Genomic DNA, 18406 nt, shown 5'->3' with positions numbered 1-18406 from the left:
CCCTTCCGATAGTATGAGATGTGATATCCCAATGCTTCTACCAAACCTGAGACCCATACTATGGCATGAGATGTGATATCAAACTTCTTCCCATTCCAATCCTGAGACCCTTCCTATAGCTTGAGATGTGTTATCCAACTCCTTCCCATTTCAATTCTGAGACCCTTCCTATACCATGAGACTTGATATCTCAATGCTTCTAATACCAAACCCGAGACCCGTCCTATAACATGAGATGTGATATCCAAATCCTTCCCCTTCCAAACCTTAGACCCTTCCTATATCATGAGATGTGATATCCAACTCCTTCCCATTCCAATGTGAGACTATTCCGATATCATGAGATTTGTTATCTCAATGCTTCTAATATCAAACTTGAGACCCTCCCTTATAGCATGAGATGTGACATCCAAGTCCTTCCCATTCCAATCCTGAGACCCTTCCGATAGCAGAGATGTGATATCTCAATGCTTATACCAAACCTGAGACCCTTCCTATGGCCTGAGATGTCATATACAACTCCTTCCCATTCCAATCCTGAGACCCTTCCTATAGCATGAGATGTGATATCTCAATGCTTATACCATATCTGAGACCCTTCCTATAGCATGAGATGTGATATCCAACTCCTTCCCATTCCAATCCTGAGACCCTTCCTATGGCATGAGAAGTGATATCTCCATGCGTATACAAAACCTGAGACCCTTCCTATAGCATGAGTTGTGATATCCAAATCCGTCCCATTCCAATCCTGAGACCCTTCCTATAGCATGAGATGTGATATCTCAATGCTTATACCAAACCTGAAAGCCTACCTATAGCATGAGATGTGATGTCCAAGTCCATCCCATTCCAATCCTTAGACCCTTCCTACAGCATGCGATGTGATCTCTCAATGATTCTAATACCAAACCAGAGACCCGTCCTATAACATGAGATGGGATATCCAACTCCTTCCCATTCCAATCCTGAGCCACTTCCGATAGCAGAGATGTGATATCTCAATGCTTATACCAAACCTGAGACCCTTCCTATAACATGAGATGTGATATCCAAATCATTCCCATTCCAATCCTGAGACCCTTCCGATAGCATGAGATGTGATATCTCAATGCTTCTAATACCAAACCTGAGATCCTTCCTATAACATGAGATGTGATATCCAAATCCTTCCCCTTCCAAACCTGAGACCCTCCCTTTAGCATGAGATGTGAAATCCAACTCCTTCCCATTCCAATCCTGAGACCCTTCTGATAGCATGAGATGTGATATCTCAATGCCTCTAAAACGAATCCTGAGACCCTTCCTATAACATGAGATGTGATATCCAAATCCTTCCCCTTCCAAACCTGAGACCCTCCCTTTAGCATGAGATGTGAAATCCAACTCCTTCCCATTCCAATCCTGAGACCCTTCTGATAGCATGAGATGTGATATCTCAATGCCTCTAAAACGAATCCTGAGACCCTTCCTATAACATGAGATGGGATATCCAACTCCTTCCAAATCCAATTCTGATACCCTTCCGATAGCATGAGATGTGATATCCCAATGCTTCTACCAAACCTGAGACCCTTCCTTTAGCATGAGATGTGATATCCAACTCCATCCCATTCCAATCCTGAGACCCTTCTTATAGCATGAGATGTGATATCTCAATGCTTCTAATACCAAGCCTGAGATCCTTCCTATAACATGTGATGTGATATCCAAATCCTTCCCCTTCCAAACCTGAGACCCTCCCTTTAGCATGAGATGTGAAATCCAACTCCTTCCCATTCCAATCCTGAGACTCTTATGATAGCATGAGATGTGATATCTCAATGCCTCTAATACCAAACCTGAGATACTTCCGATAGCATGAGATGTGATATCTCAATGCTTCTAATACCAAACCTGAGATCCTTCCTATAACATGAGATGTGATATCCAAATCCTTCCCCTTCCAAACCTGAGACCCTCCCTTTAGCATGAGATGTGATATCCAACTCCTTCCCATTCCAATCCTGAGACCCTTCTGATAGCATGAGATGTGATATCTCAATGCCTCTAATACCAAACCTGAGATCCTACCTCTAACATGAAATGTGATATCCAACTCCTTCCCTTTCCAAACCTGAGACCCTGCCTATAGCATGAGATGTGATATCCAAGTCCTTCCCATTCCAATCCTGAGACCCTTCCTATAGCATGTGATGTGATATCTCAATGCTTATACCAAACCTGAGACCCTTCCTATGGCATGAGATTTCATATACAATTCCTTCCCATTCCAATGCTGAGAGCCTTCCTATAGCATGAGATGTGATATGTCAATGCTTATACCAAACCTGAGACCCTTCATATAGCATGAGATGTGATATCCAACTTCTTCCCATTCCAATCCCGAGACCCTTCCTATAACATGAGATTTGATGTCTCAATGCTTCTAATACCAAACCTGAGATCTTTCCTATAACATGAGATGTGATATCCAACTCCTTCCCATTCCAATTCTGAGACCCTTCCTATAGCATGAGATGTGATATCTCAATGCTTATACCAAACCTGAGACCCTTCCTATAGCTTGAGATGTGATATCCAACTCCTTCCCATTCCAATCCTGAGACCCTTCCTATAGCATGAGATGTGATATCTCAATGCTTCTAATACCAAACCTGAGACCCTTCCTATAGCTTGAGATGTGATATCCAACTCCTTCCCCTTCCAAACCTGAGAGCCTTCCCATAGCATGAGATATGATATCCAAGTCCTTCCCATTCCAATCCTGAGACCCTTCCTATAACATGAGATGTGATATCCAACTCCTTCCCATTCCAACCTGAGACCCTTCCTATAGCATGATGGGATATCCAACTCCTTCCAAATCCAATACTGATACCCTTCCGATAGCATGAGATGTGATATCCCAATGCTTCTACCAAACCTGAGACCCATACTATGGCATGAGATGTGATATCAAACTTCTTCCCATTCCAATCCTGAGACCCTTCCTATAGCTTGAGATGTGTTATCCAACTCCTTCCCATTTCAATTCTGAGACCCTTCCTATACCATGAGACTTGATATCTCAATGCTTCTAATACCAAACCCGAGACCCGTCCTATAACATGAGATGTGATATCCAAATCCTTCCCCTTCCAAACCTTAGACCCTTCCTATATCATGAGATGTGATATCCAACTCCTTCCCATTCCAATGTGAGACTATTCCGATATCATGAGATTTGTTATCTCAATGCTTCTAATATCAAACTTGAGACCCTCCCTTATAGCATGAGATGTGACATCCAAGTCCTTCCCATTCCAATCCTGAGACCCTTCCGATAGCAGAGATGTGATATCTCAATGCTTATACCAAACCTGAGACCCTTCCTATGGCCTGAGATGTCATATACAACTCCTTCCCATTCCAATCCTGAGACCCTTCCTATAGCATGAGATGTGATATCTCAATGCTTATACCAAATCTGAGACCCTTCCTATAGCATGAGATGTGATATCCAACTCCTTCCCATTCCAATCCTGAGACCCTTCCTATAGCATGAGATGTGATATCTCAATGCTTATACCAAACCTGAAAGCCTACCTATAGCATGAGATGTGATGTCCAAGTCCATCCCATTCCAATCCTTAGACCCTTCCTACAGCATGCGATGTGATCTCTCAATGATTCTAATACCAAACCAGAGACCCGTCCTATAACATGAGATGGGATATCCAACTCCTTCCCATTCCAATCCTGAGCCACTTCCGATAGCAGAGATGTGATATCTCAATGCTTATACCAAACCTGAGACCCTTCCTATAACATGAGATGTGATATCCAAATCATTCCCATTCCAATCCTGAGACCCTTCCGATAGCATGAGATGTGATATCTCAATGCTTCTAATACCAAACCTGAGATCCTTCCTATAGCATATGTGATATCCAACTCCTTCCCATTCCAAACATGAGACCCTTCCTATAGCAAGAATGTAATATCCAACTCCTACTCATTCCAATCCTGAGACCATTCCTATAGCATGAGATGTGATATATCAATGCTTCTAATACCAAACCTGAGATCCTTCCTATGACATGAGATGTGATATCCAAATCCTTCCCATTCCAATCCTGAGACCCTTCCGATAGCATGAGATGTGATATCTCAATGCTTCTAATACCAAATCTGAGATCCTTCCTATAGCATGAGATGTGATATCCAACTTCTTCCCATTCCAATCCTGAGACCCTTCCTATAGCATGAGATGTGATAACTCAATGCTTATACCAAACCTGAGACCCTTCCTATAGCATGAGATGTGATATCCAACGTCTTCCCATTCCAATCCTGAGACCCTTCTTATAACATGAGATGTGATGTCTCAATGCTTCTAATACCAAACCTGAGATCTTTCCTATAACATGAGATGTGATATCCAACTCCTTCCCATTCCAATTCTGAGACCCTTCCTATAGCATGAGATATGATATCCAAGTCCTTCCCATTCCAATCCTGAGACCCTTCCTATAACATGAGATGTGATATCCAACTCCTTCCCATTCCAACCTGAGACCCTTCCTATAGCATGAGATGGGATATCCAACTCCTTCCAAATCCAATACTGATACCCTTCCGATAGCATGAGATGTGATATCCCAAAGCTTCTACCAAACCTGAGACCCATACTATGGCATGAGATGTGATATCAAACTCCTTCCCCTTCCAAACCTGAGACCCTCCCTTTAGCATGAGATGTGATATCCAACTCCTTCCCATTCCAATCCTGAGACCCTTCTGATAGCATGAGATGTGATATCTCAATGCCTCTAATACCAAACCTGAGATCCTACCTCTAACATGAAATGTGATATCCAACTCCTTCCCTTTACAAACCTTAGACCCTTCCTTTATCATGAGATGTGATATCCAACTCCTTCCCATTCCAATCCTGAGACCCTTCCGATATCATGAGATGTCATATCTCAATGCGTCTAATATCAAACTTCAGACCCTCCCTATAGCATGAGATGTGATATCCAACTCCTTCCCATTCCAATTCTGAGACCCTTCCTATACCATGAGACTTGATATCTCAATGCTTCTAATACCAAACCTGAGACCCGTCCTATAACATGAGATGTGATATCCAAATCCTTCCCCTTCCAAACCTTAGACCCTTCCTTTATCATGAGATGTGATATCCAACTCCTTCCCATTCCAATCCTGAGACCCTTCCGATATCATGAGATGTCATATCTCAATGCGTCTAATATCAAACTTCAGACCCTCCCTATAGCATGAGATGTGATATCCAAGTCCTTCCCATTCCAATCCTGAGACCCTTCCTATAGCATGAGAAGTGATATCTCAATGCTTCTAATACCAAACCTGAGACCCGTCCTATAACATGAGATGTGATATCCAACTCCTTCCCATTCCAACCTGAGACCCTTCCTATAGCATGATGGGATATCCAACTCCTTCCAAATCCAATACTGATACCCTTCCGATAGTATGAGATGTGATATCCCAATGCTTCTACCAAACATGAGACCCATACTATGGCATGAGATGTGATATCAAACTCCTTCCCCTTCCAAACCAGAGACCCTCCCTTTAGCATGAGATGTGATATCCAACTCCTTCCCATTCCAATCCTGAGACCCTTCTGATAGCATGAGATGTGATATCTCAATGCCTCTAATACCAAAACTGAGATCCTACCTCTAACATGAAATGTGATATCCAACTCCTTCCCTTTCCAAACCTGAGACCCTGCCTATAGCATGAGATGTGATATCCAAATCCTTCCCATTCCAATCCTGAGACCCTTCCTATAGCATGTGATGTGATATCTCAATGCTTATACCAAACCTGAGACCCTTCCTATGGCATGAGACGTCATATACAACTCCTTCCCATTCCAATCCTGAGACCCTTCCTATAGCATGAGATGTGATATCCAACTTCTTCCCATTCCAATCCTGAGACCCTTCCTATAACATGAGATTTGATGTCTCAATGCTTCTAATACCAAACCTGAGATCTTTCCTATAACATGAGATGTGATATCCAACTCCTTCCCATTCTAATTCTGACACCCTTCCTATAGCATGAGATGTGATATCTCAATGCTTATACCAAACCTGAGACCCTTCCTATAGCTTGAGATGTGATATCCAACTCCTTCCCATTCCAATCCTGAGACCCTTCCTATAGCATGAGATGTGATATCTCAATGCTTATACCAAATCTGAGACCCTTCCTATAGCATGAGATGTGATATCTCAATGCTTATACCAAATCTGAGACCCTTCCTATAGCATGAGATGTGATATCCAACTCCTTCCCATTCCAATCCTGAGACCCTTCCTATGGCATGAGAAGTGATATCTCCATGCGTATACAAAACCTGAGACCCTTCCTATAGCATGAGTTGTGATATCCAAATCCGTCCCATTCCAATCCTGAGACCCTTCCTATAGCATGAGATGTGATATCTCAATGCTTATACCAAACCTGAAAGCCTACCTATAGCATGAGATGTGATGTCCAAGTCCATCCCATTCCAATCCTTAGACCCTTCCTACAGCATGCGATGTGATCTCTCAATGATTCTAATACCAAACCAGAGACCCGTCCTATAACATGAGATGGGATATCCAACTCCTTCCCATTCCAATCCTGAGCCACTTCCGATAGCAGAGATGTGATATCTCAATGCTTATACCAAACCTGAGACCCTTCCTATAACATGAGATGTGATATCCAAATCATTCCCATTCCAATCCTGAGACCCTTCCGATAGCATGAGATGTGATATCTCAATGCTTCTAATACCAAACCTGAGATCCTTCCTATAACATGAGATGTGATATCCAAATCCTTCCCCTTCCAAACCTGAGACCCTCCCTTTAGCATGAGATGTGAAATCCAACTCCTTCCCATTCCAATCCTGAGACCCTTCTGATAGCATGAGATGTGATATCTCAATGCCTCTAAAACGAATCCTGAGACCCTTCCTATAACATGAGATGTGATATCCAACTCCTTCCCATTTCAACCTGAGACCCTTCCTATAGCATGAGATGGGATATCCAACTCCTTCCAAATCCAATTCTGATACCCTTCCGATAGCATGAGATGTGATATCCCAATGCTTCTACCAAACCTGAGACCCTTCCTTTAGCATGAGATGTGATATCCAACTCCATCCCATTCCAATCCTGAGACCCTTCTTATAGCATGAGATGTGATATCTCAATGCTTCTAATACCAAGCCTGAGATCCTTCCTATAACATGTGATGTGATATCCAAATCCTTCCCCTTCCAAACCTGAGACCCTCCCTTTAGCATGAGATGTGAAATCCAACTCCTTCCCATTCCAATCCTGAGACTCTTATGATAGCATGAGATGTGATATCTCAATGCCTCTAATACCAAACCTGAGATACTTCCGATAGCATGAGATGTGATATCTCAATGCTTCTAATACCAAACCTGAGATCCTTCCTATAACATGAGATGTGATATCCAAATCCTTCCCCTTCCAAACCTGAGACCCTCCCTTTAGCATGAGATGTGATATCCAACTCCTTCCCATTCCAATCCTGAGACCCTTCTGATAGCATGAGATGTGATATCTCAATGCCTCTAATACCAAACCTGAGATCCTACCTCTAACATGAAATGTGATATCCAACTCCTTCCCTTTCCAAACCTGAGACCCTGCCTATAGCATGAGATGTGATATCCAAGTCCTTCCCATTCCAATCCTGAGACCCTTCCTATAGCATGTGATGTGATATCTCAATGCTTATACCAAACCTGAGACCCTTCCTATGGCATGAGATTTCATATACAACTCCTTCCCATTCCAATGCTGAGAGCCTTCCTATAGCATGAGATGTGATATGTCAATGCTTATACCAAACCTGAGACCCTTCATATAGCATGAGATGTGATATCCAACTTCTTCCCATTCCAATCCCGAGACCCTTCCTATAACATGAGATTTGATGTCTCAATGCTTCTAATACCAAACCTGAGATCTTTCCTATAACATGAGATGTGATATCCAACTCCTTCCCATTCCAATTCTGAGACCCTTCCTATAGCATGAGATGTGATATCTCAATGCTTATACCAAACCTGAGACCCTTCCTATAGCTTGAGATGTGATATCCAACTCCTTCCCATTCCAATCCTGAGACCCTTCCTATAGCATGAGATGTGATATCTCAATGCTTCTAATACCAAACCTGAGACCCTTCCTATAGCTTGAGATGTGATATCCAACTCCTTCCCCTTCCAAACCTGAGAGCCTTCCCATAGCATGAGATATGATATCCAAGTCCTTCCCATTCCAATCCTGAGACCCTTCCTATAACATGAGATGTGATATCCAACTCCTTCCCATTCCAACCTGAGACCCTTCCTATAGCATGATGGGATATCCAACTCCTTCCAAATCCAATACTGATACCCTTCCGATAGCATGAGATGTGATATCCCAATGCTTCTACCAAACCTGAGACCCATACTATGGCATGAGATGTGATATCAAACTTCTTCCCATTCCAATCCTGAGACCCTTCCTATAGCTTGAGATGTGTTATCCAACTCCTTCCCATTTCAATTCTGAGACCCTTCCTATACCATGAGACTTGATATCTCAATGCTTCTAATACCAAACCCGAGACCCGTCCTATAACATGAGATGTGATATCCAAATCCTTCCCCTTCCAAACCTTAGACCCTTCCTATATCATGAGATGTGATATCCAACTCCTTCCCATTCCAATGTGAGACTATTCCGATATCATGAGATTTGTTATCTCAATGCTTCTAATATCAAACTTGAGACCCTCCCTTATAGCATGAGATGTGACATCCAAGTCCTTCCCATTCCAATCCTGAGACCCTTCCGATAGCAGAGATGTGATATCTCAATGCTTATACCAAACCTGAGACCCTTCCTATGGCCTGAGATGTCATATACAACTCCTTCCCATTCCAATCCTGAGACCCTTCCTATAGCATGAGATGTGATATCTCAATGCTTATACCAAATCTGAGACCCTTCCTATAGCATGAGATGTGATATCCAACTCCTTCCCATTCCAATCCTGAGACCCTTCCTATAGCATGAGATGTGATATCTCAATGCTTATACCAAACCTGAAAGCCTACCTATAGCATGAGATGTGATGTCCAAGTCCATCCCATTCCAATCCTTAGACCCTTCCTACAGCATGCGATGTGATCTCTCAATGATTCTAATACCAAACCAGAGACCCGTCCTATAACATGAGATGGGATATCCAACTCCTTCCCATTCCAATCCTGAGCCACTTCCGATAGCAGAGATGTGATATCTCAATGCTTATACCAAACCTGAGACCCTTCCTATAACATGAGATGTGATATCCAAATCATTCCCATTCCAATCCTGAGACCCTTCCGATAGCATGAGATGTGATATCTCAATGCTTCTAATACCAAACCTGAGATCCTTCCTATAGCATATGTGATATCCAACTCCTTCCCATTCCAAACATGAGACCCTTCCTATAGCAAGAATGTAATATCCAACTCCTACTCATTCCAATCCTGAGACCATTCCTATAGCATGAGATGTGATATATCAATGCTTCTAATACCAAACCTGAGATCCTTCCTATGACATGAGATGTGATATCCAAATCCTTCCCATTCCAATCCTGAGACCCTTCCGATAGCATGAGATGTGATATCTCAATGCTTCTAATACCAAATCTGAGATCCTTCCTATAGCATGAGATGTGATATCCAACTTCTTCCCATTCCAATCCTGAGACCCTTCCTATAGCATGAGATGTGATAACTCAATGCTTATACCAAACCTGAGACCCTTCCTATAGCATGAGATGTGATATCCAACTTCTTCCCATTCCAATCCTGAGACCCTTCTTATAACATGAGATGTGATGTCTCAATGCTTCTAATACCAAACCTGAGATCTTTCCTATAACATGAGATGTGATATCCAACTCCTTCCCATTCCAATTCTGAGACCCTTCCTATAGCATGAGATATGATATCCAAGTCCTTCCCATTCCAATCCTGAGACCCTTCCTATAACATGAGATGTGATATCCAACTCCTTCCCATTCCAACCTGAGACCCTTCCTATAGCATGAGATGGGATATCCAACTCCTTCCAAATCCAATACTGATACCCTTCCGATAGCATGAGATGTGATATCCCAAAGCTTCTACCAAACCTGAGACCCATACTATGGCATGAGATGTGATATCAAACTCCTTCCCCTTCCAAACCTGAGACCCTCCCTTTAGCATGAGATGTGATATCCAACTCCTTCCCATTCCAATCCTGAGACCCTTCTGATAGCATGAGATGTGATATCTCAATGCCTCTAATACCAAACCTGAGATCCTACCTCTAACATGAAATGTGATATCCAACTCCTTCCCTTTACAAACCTTAGACCCTTCCTTTATCATGAGATGTGATATCCAACTCCTTCCCATTCCAATCCTGAGACCCTTCCGATATCATGAGATGTCATATCTCAATGCGTCTAATATCAAACTTCAGACCCTCCCTATAGCATGAGATGTGATATCCAACTCCTTCCCATTCCAATTCTGAGACCCTTCCTATACCATGAGACTTGATATCTCAATGCTTCTAATACCAAACCTGAGACCCGTCCTATAACATGAGATGTGATATCCAAATCCTTCCCCTTCCAAACCTTAGACCCTTCCTTTATCATGAGATGTGATATCCAACTCCTTCCCATTCCAATCCTGAGACCCTTCCGATATCATGAGATGTCATATCTCAATGCGTCTAATATCAAACTTCAGACCCTCCCTATAGCATGAGATGTGATATCCAAGTCCTTCCCATTCCAATCCTGAGACCCTTCCTATAGCATGAGAAGTGATATCTCAATGCTTCTAATACCAAACCTGAGACCCGTCCTATAACATGAGATGTGATATCCAACTCCTTCCCATTCCAACCTGAGACCCTTCCTATAGCATGATGGGATATCCAACTCCTTCCAAATCCAATACTGATACCCTTCCGATAGTATGAGATGTGATATCCCAATGCTTCTACCAAACATGAGACCCATACTATGGCATGAGATGTGATATCAAACTCCTTCCCCTTCCAAACCAGAGACCCTCCCTTTAGCATGAGATGTGATATCCAACTCCTTCCCATTCCAATCCTGAGACCCTTCTGATAGCATGAGATGTGATATCTCAATGCCTCTAATACCAAAACTGAGATCCTACCTCTAACATGAAATGTGATATCCAACTCCTTCCCTTTCCAAACCTGAGACCCTGCCTATAGCATGAGATGTGATATCCAAATCCTTCCCATTCCAATCCTGAGACCCTTCCTATAGCATGTGATGTGATATCTCAATGCTTATACCAAACCTGAGACCCTTCCTATGGCATGAGACGTCATATACAACTCCTTCCCATTCCAATCCTGAGACCCTTCCTATAGCATGAGATGTGATATCCAACTTCTTCCCATTCCAATCCTGAGACCCTTCCTATAACATGAGATTTGATGTCTCAATGCTTCTAATACCAAACCTGAGATCTTTCCTATAACATGAGATGTGATATCCAACTCCTTCCCATTCTAATTCTGACACCCTTCCTATAGCATGAGATGTGATATCTCAATGCTTATACCAAACCTGAGACCCTTCCTATAGCTTGAGATGTGATATCCAACTCCTTCCCATTCCAATCCTGAGACCCTTCCTATAGCATGAGATGTGATATCTCAATGCTTCTAATACCAAACCTGAGACCCTTCCTATAGCTTGAGATGTGATATCCAACTCCTTCCCCTTCCAAACCTGAGAGCCTTCCCATAGCATGAGATATGATATCCAAGTCCTTCCCATTCCAATCCTGAGACCCTTCCTATAACATGAGATGTGATATCCAACTCCTTCCCATTCCAACCTGAGACCCTTCCTATAGCATGATGGGATATCCAACTCCTTCCAAATCCAATACTGATACCCTTCCGATAGCATGAGATGTGATATCCCAATGCTTCTACCAAACATGAGACCCATACTATGGCATGAGATGTGATATCAAACTTCTTCCCATTCCAATCCTGAGACCCTTGCTATAGCTTGAGATGTGTTATCCAACTCCTTCCCATTCCAATTCTGAGACCCTTCCTATACCATGAGACTTGATATCTCAATGCTTCTAATACCAAACCTGAGACCCGTCCTATAACATGAGATGTGATATCCAAATCCTTCCCCTTCCAAACCTGAGACCCTTCATATATCATGAGATGTGATATCCAACTCCTTCCCATTCCAATCCTGAGACCCTTCCGATATCATGAGATTTGTTATCTCAATGCTTCTAATATCAAACTTGAGACCCTCCCTATAGCATGAGATTTGACATCCAAGTCCTTCCCATTCCAATCCTGAGACCCTTCCGATAGCAGAGATGTGATATCTCAATGCTTATACCAAACCTGAGACCCTTCCTATGGCCTGAGATGTCATATACAACTCCTTCCCATTCCAATCCTGAGACCCTTCCTATAGCATGAGATGTGATATCTCAATGCTTATACCAAATCTGAGACCCTTCCTATAGCATGAGATGTGTTATCCAACTCCTTCTCATTCCAATCCTGAGACCCTTCCTATAGCATGAGAAGTGATATCTCCATGCGTATACCAAACCTGAGACCCTTCCTATAGCATGAGATGTGATATCCAAATCCGTCCCATTCCAATCTTGAGACCCTTCCTATAGCATGAGATGTGATATCTCAATGCTTATACCAAACCTGAGAGCCTACCTATAGCATGAGATGTGATGTCCAAGTCCATCCCATTCCAATCCTTAGACCCTTCCTACAGCATGCGATGTGATATCTCAATGATTCTAATACCAAATCAGAGACCCGTCCTATAACATGAGATGGGATATCCAACTCCTTCCCATTCCAATCCGGAGCCACTTCCGATAGCAGAGATGTGATATCTCAATGCTATACCAAACCTGAGACCCTTCCTATAACATGAGATGTGATATCCAAATCATTCCCATTCCAATCCTGAGACCCTTCCGATAGCATGAGATGTGACATCTCAATGCTTCTAATACCAAACCTGAGATCCTTCCTATAGCATATGTGATATCCAACTCCTTCCCATTCCAAACATGAGACCCTTCCTATAGCAAGAATGTAATATCCAACTCCTACCCATTCCAATCCTGAGACCATTCCTATAGCATGAGATGTGATATCTCAATGCTTATACCAAACCTGAGACTCTTCCTATAGCATGAGATGTGATATCCAACTCCTTCCCCTTCCAAACCTGAGAGCCTTCCTATAGCATGAGATATGATATCCAAGTCCTTCCCATTCCAATCCCGAGACCCTTCCTATAACATGAGATGTGATATCCAACTCCTTTCCCTTCCAAACCTGAGAGCCTTCCTATAGCATGAGATATGATATCCAAGGCCTTCCCATTCCAATCCTGAGACCCTTCCTATAACATGAGATGGGATATCCAACTCCTTCCAAATCCAATACTGATACCCTTCCGATAGCATGAGATGTGATATCCCAATGCTTCTACCAAACCTGAGACCCATACTATGGCATGAGATGTGATATCCAACTCCTTCCCATTCCAAACCTGAGACACTTCCTATAGCATGAGATGTGATATCTCACTGCTTATACCATACCTGAGACCCTTCCTATAGCATGAGATGTGATATCTCAATGCCTCTTATACCAAACCTGAGATCCTTCCTCTAACATGAAATGTGATATCCAACTCCTTCCCCTTCCAAACCTGAGAGCCTTCCTATAGCATGAGATATGATATCCAAGTCCTTCCCATTCCAATCCTGAGACCCTTCCTATAACATGAGATGTGATATCCAACTCCTTCCCATTCCAACCTGAGACCCTTCCTATAGCATGAGATGGGATATCCAACTCCTTCCAAATCCAATACTGATACCCTTCCGATAGCATGAGATGTGATATCCCAATGCTTCTACCAAACCTGAGACCCATACTATGGCATGAGATGTGATATCAAACTCCTTCCCATTCCAATCCTGAGACCCTTACTATAGCTTGAGTTGTGATATCCAACTCCTTCCCATTCCAATTCTGAGACCCTTCCTATACCATGAGACTTGATATCTCAATGCTTCTAATACCAAACCTGAGACCCGTCCTATAACATGAGATGTGATATCCAAATCCTTCCCCTTCCAAACCTTAGACCCTTCCTTTATCATGAGATGTGATATCCAACTCCTTCCCATTCCAATCCTGAGACCCTTCCGATATCATGAGATGTCATATCTCAATGCGTCTAATATCAAACTTCAGACCCTCCCTATAGCATGAGATGTGATATCCAAGTCCTTCCCATTCCAATCCTGAGACCCTTCCTATAGCATGAGAAGTGATATCTCAATGCTTCTAATACCAAACCTGAGACCCGTCCTATAACATGAGATGTGATATCCAACTCCTTCCCATTCCAACCTGAGACCCTTCCTATAGCATGATGGGATATCCAACTCCTTCCAAATCCAATACTGATACCCTTCCGATAGTATGAGATGTGATATCCCAATGCTTCTACCAAACATGAGACCCATACTATGGCATGAGATGTGATATCAAACTTCTTCCCATTCCAATCCTGAGACCCTTGCTATAGCTTGAGATGTGTTATCCAACTCCTTCCCATTCCAATTCTGAGACCCTTCCTATACCATGAGACTTGATATCTCAATGCTTCTAATACCAAACCTGAGACCCGTCCTATAACATGAGATGTGATATCCAAATCCTTCCCCTTCCAAACCTGAGACCCTTCATATATCATGAGATGTGATATCCAACTCCTTCCCATTCCAATCCTGAGACCCTTCCGATATCATGAGATTTGTTATCTCAATGCTTCTAATATCAAACTTGAGACCCTCCCTTATAGCATGAGATGTGACATCCAAGTCCTTCCCATTCCAATCCTGAGACCCTTCCGATAGCAGAGATGTGATATCTCAATGCTTATACCAAACCTGAGACCCTTCCTATGGCCTGAGATGTCATATACAACTCCTTCCCATTCCAATCCTGAGACCCTTCCTATAGCATGAGATGTGATATCTCAATGCTTATACCAAATCTGAGACCCTTCCTATAGCATGAGATGTGATATCCAACTCCTTCCCATTCCAATCCTGAGACCCTTCCTATGGCATGAGAAGTGATATCTCCATGCGTATACAAAACCTGAGACCCTTCCTATAGCATGAGATGTGATATCCAAATCCGTCCCATTCCAATCCTGAGACCCTTCCTATAGCATGAGATGTGATATCTCAATGCTTATACCAAACCTGAAAGCCTACCTATAGCATGAGATGTGATGTCCAAGTCCATCCCATTCCAATCCTTAGACCCTTCCTACAGCATGCGATGTGATCTCTCAATGATTCTAATACCAAACCAGAGACCCGTCCTATAACATGAGATGGGATATCCAACTCCTTCCCATTCCAATCCTGAGCCACTTCCGATAGCAGAGATGTGATATCTCAATGCTTATACCAAACCTGAGACCCTTCCTATAACATGAGATGTGATATCCAAATCATTCCCATTCCAATCCTGAGACCCTTCCGATAGCATGAGATGTGATATCTCAATGCTTCTAATACCAAACCTGAGATCCTTCCTATAGCATATGTGATATCCAACTCCTTCCCATTCCAAACATGAGACCCTTCCTATAGCAAGAATGTAATATCCAACTCCTACTCATTCCAATCCTGAGACCATTCCTATAGCATGAGATGTGATATATCAATGCTTCTAATACCAAACCTGAGATCCTTCCTATGACATGAGATGTGATATCCAAATCCTTCCCATTCCAATCCTGAGACCCTTCCGATAGCATGAGATGTGATATCTCAATGCTTCTAATACCAAATCTGAGATCCTTCCTATAGCATGAGATGTGATATCCAACTTCTTCCCATTCCAATCCTGAGACCCTTCCTATAGCATGAGATGTGATAACTCAATGCTTATACCAAACCTGAGACCCTTCCTATAGCATGAGATGTGATATCCAACTTCTTCCCATTCCAATCCTGAGACCCTTCTTATAACATGAGATGTGATGTCTCAATGCTTCTAATACCAAACCTGAGATCTTTCCTATAACATGAGATGTGATATCCAACTCCTTCCCATTCCAATTCTGAGACCCTTCCTATAGCATGAGATATGATATCCAAGTCCTTCCCATTCCAATCCTGAGACCCTTCCTATAACATGAGATGTGATATCCAACTCCTTCCCATTCCAACCTGAGACCCTTCCTATAGCATGAGATGGGATATCCAACTCCTTCCAAATCCAATACTGATACCCTTCCGATAGCATGAGATGTGATATCCCAAAGCTTCTACCAAACCTGAGACCCATACTATGGCATGAGATGTGATATCAAACTCCTTCCCCTTCCAAACCTGAGACCCTCCCTTTAGCATGAGATGTGATATCCAACTCCTTCCCATTCCAATCCTGAGACCCTTCTGATAGCATGAGATGTGATATCTCAATGCCTCTAATACCAAACCTGAGATCCTACCTCTAACATGAAATGTGATATCCAACTCCTTCCCTTTACAAACCTGAGACCCTGCCTATAGCATGAGATGTGATATCCAAGTCCTTCCCATTCCAATCCTGAGACCCTTCCTATAGCATGTGATGTGATATCTCAATGCTTATACCAAACCTGAGACCCTTCCTATGGCATGAGATGTCATATACAACTCCTTCCCATTCCAATCCTGAGACCCTTCCTATAGTATGAGATGTGATATCTCAATGCTTATACCAAACCTGAGACCCTTCCTATAGCATGAGATGTGATATCCAACTTATTCCCATTCCAATCCTGAGACCCTTCCTATAACATGAGATTTGATGTCTCAATGCTTCTAATACCAAACCTGAGATCTTTCCTATAACATGAGATGTGATATCCAACTCCTTCCTATTCCAATTCTGAGACCCTTCCTATAGCATGAGATATGATATCCAAGTCCTTCCCATTCCAATCCTGAAACCCTTCCTATAACATGAGATGTGATATCCAACTCCTTCCCATTCCAACCTGAGACCCTTCCTATAGCATGAGATGGGATATCCAACTCCTTCCAAATCCAATACTGATACCCTTCCGATAGCATGAGATGTGATATCCCAATGCTTCTACCAAACCTGAGACCCATACTATGGCATGAGATGTGATATCAAACTCCTTCCCCTTCCAAACCTGAGACCCTCCCTTTAGCATGAGATGTGATATCCAACTCCTTCCCATTCCAATCCTGAGACCCTTCTGATAGCATGAGATGTGATATCTCAATGCCTCTAATACCAAAACTGAGATCCTACCTCTAACATGAAATGTGATATCCAACTCCTTCCCTTTCCAAACCTGAGACCCTGCCTATAGCATGAGATGTGATATCCAAATCCTTCCCATTCCAATCCTGAGACCCTTCCTATAGCATGTGATGTGATATCTCAATGCTTATACCAAACCTGAGACCCTTCCTATGGCATGAGACGTCATATACAACTCCTTCCCATTCCAATCCTGAGACCCTTCCTATAGCATGAGATGTGATATCCAACTTCTTCCCATTCCAATCCTGAGACCCTTCCTATAACATGAGATTTGATGTCTCAATGCTTCTAATACCAAACCTGAGATCTTTCCTATAACATGAGATGTGATATCCAACTCCTTCCCATTCTAATTCTGACACCCTTCCTATAGCATGAGATGTGATATCTCAATGCTTATACCAAACCTGAGACCCTTCCTATAGCTTGAGATGTGATATCCAACTCCTTCCCATTCCAATCCTGAGACCCTTCCTATAGCATGAGATGTGATATCTCAATGCTTCTAATACCAAACCTGAGACCCTTCCTATAGCTTGAGATGTGATATCCAACTCCTTCCCCTTCCAAACCTGAGAGCCTTCCCATAGCATGAGATATGATATCCAAGTCCTTCCCATTCCAATCCTGAGACCCTTCCTATAACATGAGATGTGATATCCAACTCCTTCCCATTCCAACCTGAGACCCTTCCTATAGCATGATGGGATATCCAACTCCTTCCAAATCCAATACTGATACCCTTCCGATAGCATGAGATGTGATATCCCAATGCTTCTACCAAACATGAGACCCATACTATGGCATGAGATGTGATATCAAACTTCTTCCCATTCCAATCCTGAGACCCT

Source organism: Ambystoma mexicanum, chromosome 13 (assembly GCF_040938575.1).
Source record: "Ambystoma mexicanum isolate Mex_15411 chromosome 13, UKY_AmexF1_1, whole genome shotgun sequence".
Taxonomy (NCBI): domain Eukaryota; kingdom Metazoa; phylum Chordata; class Amphibia; order Caudata; family Ambystomatidae; genus Ambystoma; species Ambystoma mexicanum.
This window is presented reverse-complemented; position numbering follows the sequence as displayed.